We start from the raw sequence: 16,240 nt of genomic DNA on the forward strand, positions 1-16,240 counted from the left end.
ATACAACACAGACGCGTTTCTGCAAAATTTGTGCAATTTTTCCCAATCTATGAATTTGTTTTGTTGTGACCAAATCTGATTGTTTGATTGTTTTTTCGTGACAAGAGGACACAGTGTTGATGAAGACTCAATGTTTGCAAGTGTCTAGACTCCAAAATGACTCAAAGAAAGTGTGATGTTTGATGTAAAATTGTTTTGCATACACTTGAAGACACAAAAGACACAATGTTTTGTTGTTTGGTCTTGAATGTTTGAATGTTTAAGATAAGTCAAGCACAATTCTTATGGCTGGCCAAGACAATAGTTGTTGATCCCACATGGGGTTTTACCCCCAAGGCTATGCTATTCAGAGCGGATACTTAGATGCTTGACCTCACTGGCTCCACCCTCGACACTCACTTCTCGGGTCAGCTAAGCATCAGTCCCCACGAAAACTCCCCGTGGTGAACTTTGTATCTCTACTAAGAATCGTATGTGTGTGGGCTGCTACCAGAGGTCCGATCTCCTGCCCCAACAACTAGAAGGATTTGGGCTTCTAAAACAAAAAGGTGCTAGTAAGGGCATCTGCTCGTGTGGCCATACATGCGGCACTTTCAGCTCTGTAAATACAGAAGGCTCCCAGCCGGTAGGGGTTATGCCTTACAACTAATCAAATAAATTTGATCAAACGGGTTTATGGGGAGACATAGTGTCGGTATGAACTAATCAACACATGTTATTCATAGTTTTCACCATGAATACAGTTATTTATAGTGGTTTGGAAGAAGATGGCTTTTCTTTTGCTACCACTTGGGTTGTTCTCTTCTCACTAGTAGTCCTAATGACCACACGGGAAGACAGACCCTCTAAAGATTAAACAAAAAGAGCCTATTGCTCAAGACACAAAAGACAATGATTCAATTTTAGTGCACCAATTGAAGTGTTTGCTAGTCTATTGAAAACAAAGCACACAATAAAAAATAAATTAAAAAAATCAAAAACCCTTGCCAAGGACCTGCAACAAAGATTTGTTAGTAGTTTAGATTGTTTGAAATAATCACCCCTCCCGCAAGCACACAAGTTAGGTAAATTTTAAATCCAAAAGACTTTGTGAAAATAGGGGCCTTCAACCAAACGATTTTGCTTTCAAGACAAGTTGCACCAATTTCGTTAGCTAGATCTGAAAATGTTAGCTCAAAATAAACCGGATCTGAAACATTAAATGCAAGACCAAAAACTAAATCAATAAATTCCAAAAAATGAGATCAATGCACACAGACGTGGTTACCCCAGACACAGACGCGACTCTCTGACGCAGACGCGCTTCTGCGAGACACAGACGTGGCTACAGAACCCAGACGCGACTTCTGGACACAGACGCGTCTAAAAACACCGTAGACGCGACTGAGGAACATAGACACGGTTTTCGGAATCTGCAAAATAAAATACTGTCGAGGATATAGATGCGATTCTCGATGTCACAGATGCGACAGAAAATCAAAAACGCAATCCGAAAGTACGCAAGCACGAAAATACCAAAATGTCGTCGAAAATGTCAGATCTGCAACTTCAAACACAACATCTACAACAAAATGTTAAATGCAAAAGGGACAAGAGTCCCATCGGGCGTGCCAAAATCTATATGGTGAAAATGGATACAACAATAACGATATTGAAAGGCTAAATGAATTCAACCACAAAACCCTAGCCTAACAACAACAAAGATCCACCATAACATATGAAGATTACCTAAGACAATGCAAATCAAATGAAATCACAAAGATTATACCATCACATGTCCAATAGGGTTTGGATCTCCATTCTTCCTATCTCCATTGATCTTGCTTGATATATTTGCTCTCAGATTTTATGTGCACAAGAGCTCAACAAAGAACGGAATGTGGTTGCAAATAGGACCGCAATATGCCAAGTAGTCAATTGATCAAGTAGTTAGGTAGTTAGGTCATTAGTTAGTTAGGGTTTGATAATGAAGGAAGCATCTCCTTATATAGAAGACACAATATGAAATGGAGGGATAAGATTGAGAGGTGTAAAAGGAGGTCGGCTATGATTAGAGGGTAGGTAAAAATAATAATAAAATAATGAAAGGGGTAGGTAGTATATGAATTAAGAGATGAATGACATGTGTCATGGGTAGAAAAGGTTAATGAATTAATTAAATAAATAAAGATTTATTTAATTAATAGAAGGAGTGAGATCATTTAAATAAATAAGATATTTATTTAATTTAAGAAAATGACAATTTAAATAAATAAATGTATTTATTTAATGAGAAATAATGCTAGAAGAGGATAAATGAATTAATTAAATAAATAAAGATTTATTTAATTAATAGAAGAATTAAGCTTAGATAATTAAATAAATAAAATATTTATTTAATTAGACTGGACAATTTTGGGTGTCTACACCTAGAATCCCAAAGTCTTGTTTTGTTTGTTTTGTTTGTTTTGAAGCTTTGGAATTTCAAAAACCCAAAATCTCGGGTTCTTTGTGTTTTGTTTTTTTGACTTCGGGATCCTGAAACCCCGAAGTCTGCTTGTTTGTTTTCGTTTTGAATGTCGAAATTCTGGAATCCTGAAATCTTAGGTTCTCTTTGTTTTGTGCATCACCTAAAAACTTCAGAACCTCAGAGTCCCAAGATGGTCTTCATTTTGTTGTCCAAAGCCTCAAGATCTCAGAACCTCAAAATCCCGAGCTTCTTTGTGTTTTGTTGGTTGGACTTCGGAGTTAGGAGTTCTCGAAACCTCGAAGTTGTGTGCATTTAACGGGTTGTATAGTCATTTGAAGGGGGTATAAATAGTGCGAAATGGGTCATTTCAGCTAATTTGTGCACTCAGTCATCCCGATTTTCTCAGCTCTCCCTTTGTGACCTTGGCTTCTTGTGGTGCATGTGTTTTCGCTCGACCTTCCTTTCTAGATTGGTCTTTTGGTTATCTCATTATGTTTTCTCTTGTTTTGCATTTTTTCCTGCCTTCATAGCTTAGGGTTTAGATTACATTTCTTGTTTTAAATAAAGTTGATTTTTATCAACCTCTTAGGTTTTTTCTGGCCTTGTCTCACTCGCTTTGGGATTTCAAAATCCCAAAATCCTGGAGCTTTGATTTACCCAACTTCGAAACTTCAGGTTCCCGAAGTTCCGAAGTCCCTATTTTGCCCAAATTCAAATCCTGAATCCCGAAAGCCATCTTGATAAAGTTTTAACCTCTTCGAGATCCCGGAACCTCGAAATCCCAGAGACTATTTTTGGAAGTGTTATGAACACCCTAGAACCCCAGAGCTGAAATTTGATTTTGACAAGGGTTTTCCTACCCCGAAACCCTAAAGTTTCAAAATAGACAAATTTTCATGCGTTTACCGACTTTGGGATTCCAAAACCTCGAAGCGACTCATTGTTCCATGTTTTATACCTTAGAATCTCATAATCACGAAATTGCTTATAGATGGTTCTTTTATACCTCAGAAACCTGAAGTTCTGAAGTCTGTTGTGTTTTACTAATATGTGTAAACTGATTATGTATCTTTTCTTGCAAAGTAAAGTAGACTTATGGAAGCATCTAAATCCAGTCAAAAGAAAACCAGAGAAGAGATTAAGTTGGAGAAAAACCCACCAACAATGAAGTACCAATACCAAGGTCAAACCTTGATATCTAAGCTGGATAATGAGATAGAATGGGTGACTGATATTGATGTAGGTCACATGGAGATAGAGGACATTAGAAAGGAAGTGGTTCAAACTAATTTAGATGCATCATATAGACGGATCAAGAGATCCAGACTGGTTGAAGCCACAATCTTTCCACAGGCCATGCAATCTCCTGAGCTTATCATAGAAATAACTCAACATTATAATCGGGAGACCAGAAAATGTGTTGATACTGAGGAAAATGTGATAATGAATCTCTCTCCTGAGATGATTGGTATGACATTTGACATTACAAAAATGGATGAAGTTCGTCAAACTACAGAAGAAGAGGCAACCTCCATTTTCAATAAAAATGCTTATAATTACAAATGTCACATCAATGAAGCTTAGCTAGAGGAACCTAGGAAGGCAGGTCTAAGAGCAATAGATATCATGAGGGCAGACTTCAAGGATGCACCAAAGGATTTGGTAATCATGTTAAGCCATGCCTTCGGTAAGCCACATTGTTGCCATTTCCATCTATGGATGTTCCACTATATGCATACGATCTTAATAGGTAAAGAATATTTTGATTAGGCACAAATTATCTCTAATAATATTCATAAACAACTAACTACAATTCTGCAAACAAAGAATTTTTTCATGACTTCTTATGTCATATGGGTAGTAGTTCGAGCTGGTAAATACTCGGGTCTAAATAAAGAAGGTAAATTGGGAGAAGAGCCAAGATAGAAGAAGGTGTAGGAATATTATACGTAGCTTCCCATCACACAGGCTAAGTTTCACTTTAAAATAATAAATGGCGTATTCATATATGAGGTCATTTGTAAGCTGACAGGTGATGTGGGTTACAGGATCTCACAAAAAGCAATGACGGTGATAAGTGAGTGGGGTTGTTGGTTCCTTCAAAATCAACACTCTACTTACATAAGAGTGAGTGGATTTACTAGAAGATCGTTCCTTCTTCACAGATTTTGCAATAATAGGATCATTATCCTTGAGTATACATGACAGATTGTGGGTTTGCAATCACTTCTGACCCTTAAGCACAAAATTGGGGTCACATTCCCTATTTCACTTGAGTATTATTCTTTTGAAAATTTGCAAGCAACCAAGGCAGTTGAACAAGAGCTACAGGACCTTAGTTTGAAATAGTTAGATTATGCAAGAGAAAAATATGATCACTTAGTAAAATTGAAGCAAATGATGCTCGTTCCATATACACGTCATGAGACAACTTTGGAGGATTTTTTGGCAAATATGTATGATAGTTTTGAGTCTCATGAGAGAAGATATCATATATTGACAATTCCCCAAATTAGGAACTTTAAAATAGAAACAAATCTCCCATAGGATCTCAGGAACGACGGAGAGATACTAGATCTAGTATATAAGGAAAAGGGGATTGACAAGAAACCACTTTCTCCCATTCGGTGGTCAGATTAGGAAATTGTTTATGTGGATGTAGTTTCAGAAAGGTAATATAAAGAACTATGCAATGACTGGGTTTGAGGATTAGGCCAAGCATGACAAAATAAAAGAAGAAAAGTAAGGCTACTAATAATCTCCAATCCAAAACAACCAAAGAGTATACTAGAAGGACAAGATTAGAATCAAGAAAGAATACTCCGATTGATCCTGAAACCACTGCACAAGCAATTGACAATCATGAGATCCAAAGGCAGTTGGATGAAAAGATGAGAGAATCACAAATGCTCAAGACAATTGTTGAACATGGGATCACTACTGGATTGTGGGTGGTACCTCAAGCTTCTATTCATCTCATTGTTCCTACCATAGGAATCATGTCGGGAGAGGGTACTTTAGATGATGAGACCACTGAAGAACATGTTCCTCCCACAACACAAACATTATCACCTGCTCCCATTCCAACACAAGAACATGTAATTATTCATAATATTGAAACTGACTCTGATCAGGATGATAAGCCAATAGAAATGGTTGCAAAGAAAAAGTAAGATGAAAAGAAGCAAAAGAAGCTCAGTATTGCACAAGTTGAGGAAACACCCAAGGCTCAAGAGGAACCTATGATTCAAGTGCAGCCCATGGAGGTACATGTGCAGATGATGGGGGAGGATGAAACAAATGAACATGATGAAAGGATTATTTTCACTCCTCAAGACCATGAGAACATACTAAGAAAACTAGAGGGAGGTGAGGAGAAACAAACGGATGAATCAGAAAGGGTGTTTGGAGAGGAAGTTACTGAGAGATTGGATGAGTTGGTTAAGCAACAACAACAAAATCCTAATTAGGTTCTTCAAGCTAACCTTTCTCAATAGGTAGCTCAACTCCAAAAATAGCCACAAAATACTCCATTTCAACAGGAACAAGAAGAAGAAGAAGAAGAGCCAGAACAATAATGGGAAATGTGTAGGGTCACTGTAGAAGTAACGGTGCAAGGGGAGGATCAAGACGATAGTACGTCACGATGGATAAGCTTCACCTTTGCTAAAAACAAGAAATTCGTCCTCCCGAGTATTACTTTGTAGCAAGCAATATTCACCGAGTCACTAAGGAGAGCCAAGAAGGCTAACCATCTCTCAAAGACAAATCCGAGTGAAGTGATTACTAGCATAGCAGCTCTAGTACCCAAATATGAGGATCAACCCCAAGCCATCCCAAAATATCAAGTGTTTGAAGTTAATTTGGGTAAACAAACCAAATGGGGTGAGTTGGCTACATTGGTTGTTGCTACTTCTACTATTCAGAATAGGGTGGAGAAGGAACATAAGTCTAAAGAAGAAGTTGAAGGGCAACAGGGACAATACAAGTAGCTAATCATGGAGATTGCCAAGCCACTAGACTTAAGGATTGATGACAGTTTTCCATCTACCTCATCTCTCCCACAAGGCGATGTTAAAGCATTAAATGAGATGAGGAAAGTAGCCACAACTGTCAAGACATGGGCGCAAGAGTAGCTTGGGAAGATTAAATTATTTCTGCTAGATACAATGGAGATCTATGAGGAAGATTAGTTTACAGAGAAGGTTATCATACATTGCTCAGTATAGTGGGAGCAACAACTCAACCAATTCTCAAAGCAACACAAGACATTGAAGAAAATATGGAAACTAGGGGAAGGTGTGATAACTAGAGAGGATTTATTACGAGGAGAGAATATAAAGAGTTTACAATCTTGTATTGACAACCTAGAGTTAAATATTGAAATGATGGAACAATGCAGGATTGAGGTTCTTAAAGAACACCCTCCCCTTCTTGCATTGCTAGAACAATATCAACAATTTGTTGACAAGTTGTTGGGTGGGTTTGGTTACAGTCTCCTTGATGGTGGATCACTGAAATAGCATACAGTGCTCAGCAGATGGGACTCCTATGTGGCACAATATTTTGCACCCACTACTAAATTTAATGTTGAACTTATGAATAGGTATATGTTTTTGGTGTTCCAGTGTCAACATTCGGAAATGATGATGGATGAGGTGGTTGATAAGCTGGAAAGTGCAAGAGAAGTTGTCAAGGTGTCAAAGTTTAGGATCGAGTATATTGTTGATCCAACCACCATTTCTATAGAATGCTTCATCAGTAATTACTAGAACTACAAGAGGAGTAAAGGACAAACAGGTTGTTAGGAAAAGCAACTGCATGCTGGAGCACCGCCACCACAACTGCAACATCAACTGATGTTGGATCTCACACTTGCTTTTATTTTGTATCATTTTTGCATGGTTCAATTTTTTTTGATTCTAAGGCACCATCACGGATGTGAACAATTGGCAATAGTTTAGTAATAGTTAAGTGGAGTTCATAGGTAGCGACTTGCATGTTGACTACGACTCCCACCATTTTGTAGTTGGATCTTAGGCAGGATTTATTCCTAGGGTGTAGGGATAAAATTCTATAAATTGTAAAGTCTGGGCCATTTACAAGGTCCACAAATTGATGATTCAAGGTCATTTAGCTAGAGAATTTAGTCTTTTTATGCAATTTATTTCTCATACCTATTTTGTTACAATTGAGACATTGTCTTTCATTCTTCAAGATTAATACAAAGCAACTTGTGGATTGCCCGATTTGCAATACGTGTCTTCATGGTTGATGTACTTTGTAGTCTAGTATCTTCTCTCATTTGAATAAGCAGCTTGTCCTTTTCAGTTTTATTGTTTTATGAATCATATTACACATAAAAATGGTATATGAGGATGAAGTGGTCAAACAATTTTATGATCTCTTGGTATCTAATTTTGTTTGTATGTGAGATGATCGACTTTGCATATTTATTGGAACATTACGTGACTTTTGTTTGAAGTGTTATTGATAATACCTCTCTATGATACACTAAAATTGTAATTCGCTCAGTTGCTAGTATTGATTTCATTTATCTCTTGTTACCCAAACCTATCTTTTGCCATTTCTTTATCAAGTAAAAATTGAAAATACAAAAAAAAAAAAGGATTCTTGTTTGTTTTGTTCTAACCAATAGGCCCCTTAACATATATAGTTGCATCAGCCACCAAGTTACCCAACACTGTTGTGACCCGACTACAAAGACCTTGGAGTTGTTAGTCTTTAATATTGATAAATTTTTAGGAGAGGTGGTATACATTTTCATATTCTACTTGATTGTTGGTGAGTGTGTCAAAACACCCGTCAACAATTAGTAGGTGGATACCAAAATTTAGGCCTTAATAGATTAACAATGCTTATGTCAAGGGACAATATATTGTGTTGGAGGTATTTTAATTTTGAATGAAATAGAATTTGTATAATTTTGTGTTTCTCTTGAACATACATGCAATAAATTATTCAAAGTTTGCAAGGCTTTTTGATGCTTACTCTGAGAGGGTTTATATTGATGTCATGTGTAAGGATTTCAGGTTACTTAATATTCGAAAATAGATATCAAAAGTAGAAATCTACAACCGTATTACAAAAGAATGTAGAATCCAAATGACAACAATTCTAAATAGATAATGTACAACATCAAATATTGATTGATTTGGGATGGATTGAAACACTAGTTGGTAGGGTATGAATATGCCTTTGCCAAGTTCACAAGTTTGTTCAACTTTAAGAGATGGTAATCAATATTGGTTTGTCTCTCAATTTAGACTTTTTTCTTTACTTCCCAAGATTTTGCATTGGTTCAACAAGAATTCAGATATGTTTTTTTTTTAAAATATTTTATTTTAATGGATAATGATTTGTGTCCTTGTCGATTTGATTTGCAGGTATGGTTGTGGATGAGCTTTAGTTGAAGGAAGCTTCTTTCAAATGAAGGAAGTTAGCTAGAGTCACTCTGTCAATCCCAGAAAGTTATCATGGTATTATATTCTATCTTTTGGATTGCTTTTTTGTTACAAAGATGATAAAGAATTGAGTAGTTTGTATTGGTTGGTCTATGACTCTTGATGATCTTTGGACTATGTCAAGTGTTTCCTTTGTTGATTACTAGTGTTGCATGCTCAATACAACTATATTTTCTCTACTAACATACCTCTAAGCTCTTTTTACTGTTACATGGAGTGTATTCAAGACTATATTTAGTAGAGAGCTGCTAATGCTGCTATTCTTATTGTGACTTCAAATTTGGACATGTGACAAATAGGTCTGAGATACTCATTCTAGCTTAGATCTTTGAATCATGTTATTGGCTCCTTTAGCTCCTCGGGTAATGAATAGTGCACCATGTGATGACTATCCTCTTATAAGACAATGACTGTTAAGAATATGAAGAGCTTCTATATTCTTGACGTTGCAAGGACCTTTGCCACTATGTTGAAGCTTCTCTTCTTGAGTTTGTTGATAGCACTACTATGATGTATTGTGCCCTCTAAAAACTTTTGACTATTTTCAAAGCAAGAACTGTCAAAATACCAGCTAAGAGCCCTCTTTGTCAATCACTAGAGTGATTTGCTTTTATATCTAGAACTTGTTTCTTCCTTTGTAGCTTACTATCCTAAAATGTTATGAGTGCTAGTCTCAGAAAGGTTATGAAGACTCTTTGGAAGATGACTACTGGTAAAAGTGGGGTTTGACTGTCAAAGATCTCCTTAATATTCTATCCTTTTGAGTTCCACAAAATCATTATTTCTTAGACCTTTTCTCAACCTAAATTGTCAAATCATTCCTACAAATGGAACTGTATACTACTAAGTTTGACTACAAACTTAATGTCTTTCTTATCTATATTACTCCTACCACAACTATCATTGTCTTTTGTCCTCATGTCAATGATCTACAACTTCTTTTTACCTCCTTCTATTCATAACCTTTGAATGCTTCTTTTTGTCATATTATGGTGGTCTTATACTCCACCTCTATGTTTTGACTTTGAGCTCTATGAATATTGTCTTCTCAACCCCTTTTTGACAGTGAAGAGGCTATTATTGACTATCCTGGTGATCTTGTATTTGACAGTGCTAGCTTTCTAAAACTTTATTTTGCTTTGGCTACTGCAATGCCTCTGGTTCTTTGCAAATATTGAGTGCCTTTTTCTTCCATCACAAGGTTTTGCTCTTTATTTGTTAGGTTTGTCACTTCCTTCTCAAGAAAAACATACAAATATTATTTCTTATGACCATTAGCACTCTCTAATCTTTTGCTCTTGTGTGTTCCCATGACTATATTTTTTCACACGTTACTACATTTTGGTAATCTTTCTTTGAAACAATTAGACTATCCATTTATTAGTGAAGGCTTTGGCTCTCTTGTTGATTGTAGGCAATCATTTATTGCCCTAAAATATTTGGGTTTTATTTCTTTTTGTCTCTTTTAATAGTCAAATGATTGTTTTCTTGAGCTACTCATTTTGTGCCTTGAATGATCTGCATTCCTCTCCTTGAACTTGTTTCTCTTTAAACTTTTATCTACTTCTCTTTCATAGTTTTCTTTAGCGGCCTTCAAGGATTTTCCTTTTATGTGTTTCTTGCTCCTTCAAGAGTTGCTCTAGGGATAGAAACCTTATGAAGAGTAAGGGTTTTAGAACTTATCCCTACCCTTCATCAACAATTTACTGTCTCTACTTGTTGTTCTACATGTTTAAGCCCAATGGGGGCCTTTCTTTGGCTATGACTGTTTCAAAATTTATTGCTACTTTATGCCCTTAAAGCCTTCTTGTTGTTCTTGACAATGAATCATTTGTTGTGAGTCTTTGTATCTCATCACTATCTCATCATGATTTGTCCTCCTTGACTACTCATTGGGCTTGAGACACTTCATTGTTCTCTTCCTTGGGTTGTTATAAATAACTCTCTTTATGCTTACTGTCTATTGTAGTCTGTTCTTACTACATCTTACAATGGGTTGTGTTCTTTTGTTCTTGGTCCATCCTTGTACCATACAATGGTGGCAAATATCAACATGTTTTTGTCCTTATTATTCATGGCTATAATATTTGTCAACTTTGATTGTTAGGCTTTGTGTTTGCTATGCTGACTATCCTTTGTTCTAGCTTAATGTTTTTGTTTGTATCCTAGCTCACTCATGGATCTTTATGTGATTCCATTGTTACTGTGTATATACTTCATTACTTAATGATTGTTGTTCTTTTGATATATCATTTTAATGTTGTTTCCACCTCTTTACTTGTCATTTGATACAACTATCTCATTTCTTAGTGTATACCTCTTTACATTGATGTTGTCCTATTTGATAGCCTGCTATGTGAGTGAAGATCCTTTCTACTCATCTTCATGGTTTATGTAATCTTGAACTATCTTAATCTCTTGTGTAACCTTGCATGACATCTATAGGGTGCTTGAGGCTCTACTCTAGGTCACTATCCAAATATTTGTACTATGTTGGGGAGTCCTATTTAGTGTCTTTTGGTACAACTATATGGGACCTCTATGAAATTTTTCTTGTGCAATAGAGTCTCCTTAGACATTGATTTTGGTGAAATCTTTTACAAGTTACACAATACTCAATCGATTTATGGAGCTTTTCCTATTAAATATAGGACTACCTATACATTTTCTTTGTGTTATTAACTATTATTATAAACAATGTCCTAACCTTCATTTGTGCACTTGAATATCATCATATCTTCTTTTGCTCATGATATGAGGGTTGTTCTTAAAGCACTTCTCTTCATCATTGGTCCATCTAATGTTGATTGTCCTCATTTTGTTGATACAAAGTTCTTAACACTATCTTTTTTATGATTCTTTAATTGAAATGGCTTTTTGTGGACTATTATATTTAAGACTATCTTTCTTGATAGTGATCTACTCCCATCATCACTGTTTTGATAAAGAATTTGGCCAAGTAAGTTGACCATCCTTTCAAATCCTAAGGATTCCCATTCGACAAGTCTAAAGGCATGTTTTCCTTATGTTGCAACAAAGATGTTTTGAATCCATGTTTAGGTGACTACTATCATTATCCCTTTTTGCTATGACTATCCATAATGTTTCTCTCATTGTTCATACCTTTGTGTATGCATGTCTACTATCATGTGATTCTTTTGATGAGTTTGACCCTTTCATCTCTGTTTTTTTATTATGCTCTATTGTTTCATGGGACCAGTTGCTCTTTGATAATCTTTTAGGCCTTTACAACTTATGGGCCTTGAAATTTAAACTCTACTCTTTGTGATGACTGAGACACCTTTATTCTCTGTGCATGCATATGCCCCTCAATGATTTCTCTCATTGTCCCAAATGCAATATTTACATATATGGGTTCTTTTCTATTGCTTAACAACAATAACACGCTCTTCCATAAACGATGTAAAAAGAATGTAAAACATTTGTTGTTTTGTAGTGTAGGGTATTATTTTGAGTTGAAAACCCTACCTCTTCATGTTTATCTTTGATTGCAACTCCTCTAATTCAATCTTGAACCGCTCTTTAACTATTCTTGGGAGATTCCTTACTGCCTTTGCACATATAGATCTTTGCATGATTTTTGAAAACTACTCCTTAATAGCTCTTTGTCAGTATAAACAACATATAATGAACTAAGATGTAAGTGTTAATACAAAGATAGTTCAGGTTCTTTGCCATAAAAAGGTTAAAAACAAGAGGAAGATATTGCGGTATCAACTTTTCTTTTTTTGTTATTGTATGCAAGACTGTTTCTTTTAAAAGAGAGTGATGAAGTGTTATTGTAAGATATAATTTGATTATTATAAAATAGGTTAATCTTTCTTGCATGTTTGTAATGATTTTTCTAGCTTAGCTTTTTCATTTTGGATTCTAGTCAATAGATTCTTTCATTTATATGGCCCTCTTATTTTACGGTTTTTAGTATAGTGGTATTCATTTCAAGTTTGGAATCATTGTGAGGAATATGGTTGGACTTGGAACTGCAACCTTTTTATCATATGGTGTGATAGATTTCAGGACTGCAGTTTTGTTATTATGATAGATATTGAAGGCTGTAATAATTTTGTATCATGCAGTTTAAATGATCTCCTTTCTATTTTTTTGTAGGGTTCTCTTCCATTTTTCGCAACCCCCTTTTCTATGTTTAACGACTTATTCACAACATGGAATTAGTGTATTTTGGATGTGGGCGTTATCAAGAATGAGTTCTGCCATGTTGTGGAGTTCTCTGGTGATTTGGTGTTCTGTGTGACTTACTTTTTACAACTTTTGTTGGTTGTACTTAGTGTTGCAAGCACAACAAAGGTTCTCATGCAAGTCTTTATTGGCAAAAACAACATCTGCTCAATTTTGTCAAATAAGTACATTTCTATTTCCCTTTGGTATGAAGTGTATATAATTATTTTCTTTTATTTTATGTACATTTATATATATGTCATCACGAGAGTTGATATATTGACTCTTTTGTTTCTTTGTTTTGGCAGTTTTCAATTCAATAAATAATATCTCATTTAAAAAAAATTCAAGCTAAGGGTAAGAATTGTTCCTTAGCTTTAGACAAAAGCATCTTTTCTAGTATATGAAGAGATTTCTGAGGCAATGAGTTTGCATGTTACTTTATTTTCACAAATAGGAACAATAGTGCATTTGAGTTTGGAAAACCAAACATGGTTGACTTGATAAGATAATTATTGTCTGCTAAACATATTTTGCATTGTTGGGTGAGCATTTCTTTTTCTTATATGTTTTCTGCCCTGGTACATGATTAAAATTGATTTTTTCTAGTGTCAATATGTTTCTTGGTTCATAGCTAGAGTTTTATCTACTGTATGATCCTTTTAATGGAGGAGGTGTATAAACTTGTGAATTTGATATGCATTGCAATTTGGGCCATGGACCTTCCAATCACAGTAATTGTATGATTGGTGGGACAAGGGAAAGAATGTTGGCCATTATATGCATGGGTGCTTTCAACACCAAAGGGCAATGCACGAAATCACCTAGACACTAGATAGTTGCTTAATAAGAATAGGAATTGCATTACCAGACATTGGCATGAAGGAGATGTCAATTGCTGGTTGGAAGTTAATGGCTATTGTTTACCAACTAGTTAGAATTTTTGCTGGTATATTAATAGGCTTATACCTTTTAGAAGTCATACTAGGAAGCCAAATAAAACACCGTAGCTTGCATATATGTGCCTGTGGGGGCAATTTTGAGATGAATAAAAAAAGTCTAAGTCATTGAAATCTCTTCTCTCAAGCACTATTATCCAAGAACCAATGGACCAGTAAGGTTTGATTATTGAATGCTATTAGACTATTAATAAATGATAAACGTGGGTTGTGTCAGTAGGATTTATTTCTCAAAACTCATTCAATATGATTTGCCCATGATTAGCATGCATGAGTAGATTGCTAGCATAACAGTATATGAAAGCAATTGATTTTATCATAAAATTATCTTGTATCATGATGCTACTAAGTACATCATTAATTTTTACTTATCATTATTTCTGACTATATGCCCATATAGGTACAAAGTTATTAAGGAGGTGGGAGATGGCACTTATGGGAGTGTGTGGAGAGTGATTAACCGATCGACTAGTGAAGTTGTATGTTTGTCGCTTAGAAATTAAGAACTTGTTTTGTAAATAGCTTCACTTAATTTTGCATTAATAGTTACTAAAATGAGTGTTTTACCAAATTTATGCATTGTATTGTGACAAAAAGTAATTTTCAATATTGAATTGGATCGTGTTTCTTATTAGGGCATTGCTTTATTTGTTGTAAAGCTATTTTGGGTTTTAAAATGAATATTTTAAGGGAACAAAACCATTTCATGTCTTTGTATAGGTTGCAATTAAGAAAATGAAAAGAAAATATTATTCTTGGGAGGAATGCATGAATGTGAGAGAAGTTAAAGTAAGGATGTTTTATACATCAACCAATGTTTAGTATTTTTTCTTTCAGATCGATGTTTTTTTTTAAATCGGTAATATTTATATTTTATTATTTAAAACTAAACAGTACAACTTCATCAAAAAAATTCAATATCAAACCACTTCCCCAAAACCACCCACAAAAACCATCCAAACCGCCCATTTAAAACCATGATTTCCAAAACCAGTAACCTGCTCAAACACTACCCCACACCCACAACTTCAAGTACGAAAGTTCACATATTACATCTTGCCAATCAAAATTCTAGCAGAATATGTTCAAACAGTTTATAACAGAAGCAAAAAGTTCAAGTTTTTCAAATAAAATTTTAACTAAACAAAAGAAATGGCACCCAGAAGTACTTTGGCCCACAGGACACATCATCTCTCTTTCTTCGTAGCTCCTATAACCAAGGCATTTGAATCTCCATTGGTCCTCACTATTCACTCAACAATAGTCCCTCGAGAATTTGGTCCTTTTGCCACTCCACCAGTGCCATCAACCACACCACCCAATTCAAACTGCCTTGCCAACTTCATCGATAGTCATATCATAATCGACCTCCTACTTCTCATCTCATCAACCAACCTCTCCTCCACACCCTCCAGTTGAATTACATCTTCAAGCTCCATTATCTAGACATAAACCACCAGACCTTCCCAAACTCGTCTTGCATCGTCCCTGAAACGAGCTCTAACTTCCTCTCGACGATGAAGAAAATTAAATTCGGAAATGCCTCGCCTGCATTTCAGCATTTTCCTCTGGGATTCCTTCAGAGATGTTGAAGCCCAACTTGGAACAACCCATTCTAATAGAGACTTTAGATTTAACAGGTATTCCTGAGGAACAATCTTCTTCAAAACCTTCCTCACATCCGCGCATGTATATCCCAATTTTAGTCCCCAAGCCACGATCATGGAGTAGATATCAACTCTGTATCTATACCTGTGGCCGATAACCGCCACCTCCTCCCCGAAACCAATGGAACCACCTTCAAGATCAACAAGTCTTTTGCCAGAAATATTTTCTCAATCTTTTTCTATGGGACGGGACCCTGAAATCTGCCAAAAACTAGTTTCCTTCACCAACTCACAAACCAGTCTCATTAAATGCGTGAGAATACCAAAATTAGAAATAAAGATGGCACGCTTCACAACCACTACCATTTCAGAGGACATTCTGCAATAAATGCTCATTAACACGCTAGACTTACTACTTTGAAAGGTCGGCCAAAAGACATGTAATTCGAATTTGCAGGCATACAATCTTGGCAGGGTACCTTAACTCCATCACATGATACCATCTTTACAATCTTGCCACCTCACTTCCCTATAGAAATCTCA

At 35.7% G+C, this 16,240-nt stretch overlaps 1 pseudogene; it reads left to right on the forward strand.

Moving 5' to 3' along the window:
* The first annotated feature begins 5,448 nt into the window (after nt 1-5,448).
* The window catches only part of LOC131070805 (cyclin-dependent kinase F-4-like), a 16,896-nt pseudogene continuing 6,104 nt past the window's right edge, over nt 5,449-16,240 (forward strand).

This window comes from Cryptomeria japonica, chromosome 11 (assembly GCF_030272615.1).
Source record: "Cryptomeria japonica chromosome 11, Sugi_1.0, whole genome shotgun sequence".
NCBI classification, from domain to species: Eukaryota; Viridiplantae; Streptophyta; class Pinopsida; order Cupressales; family Cupressaceae; genus Cryptomeria; species Cryptomeria japonica.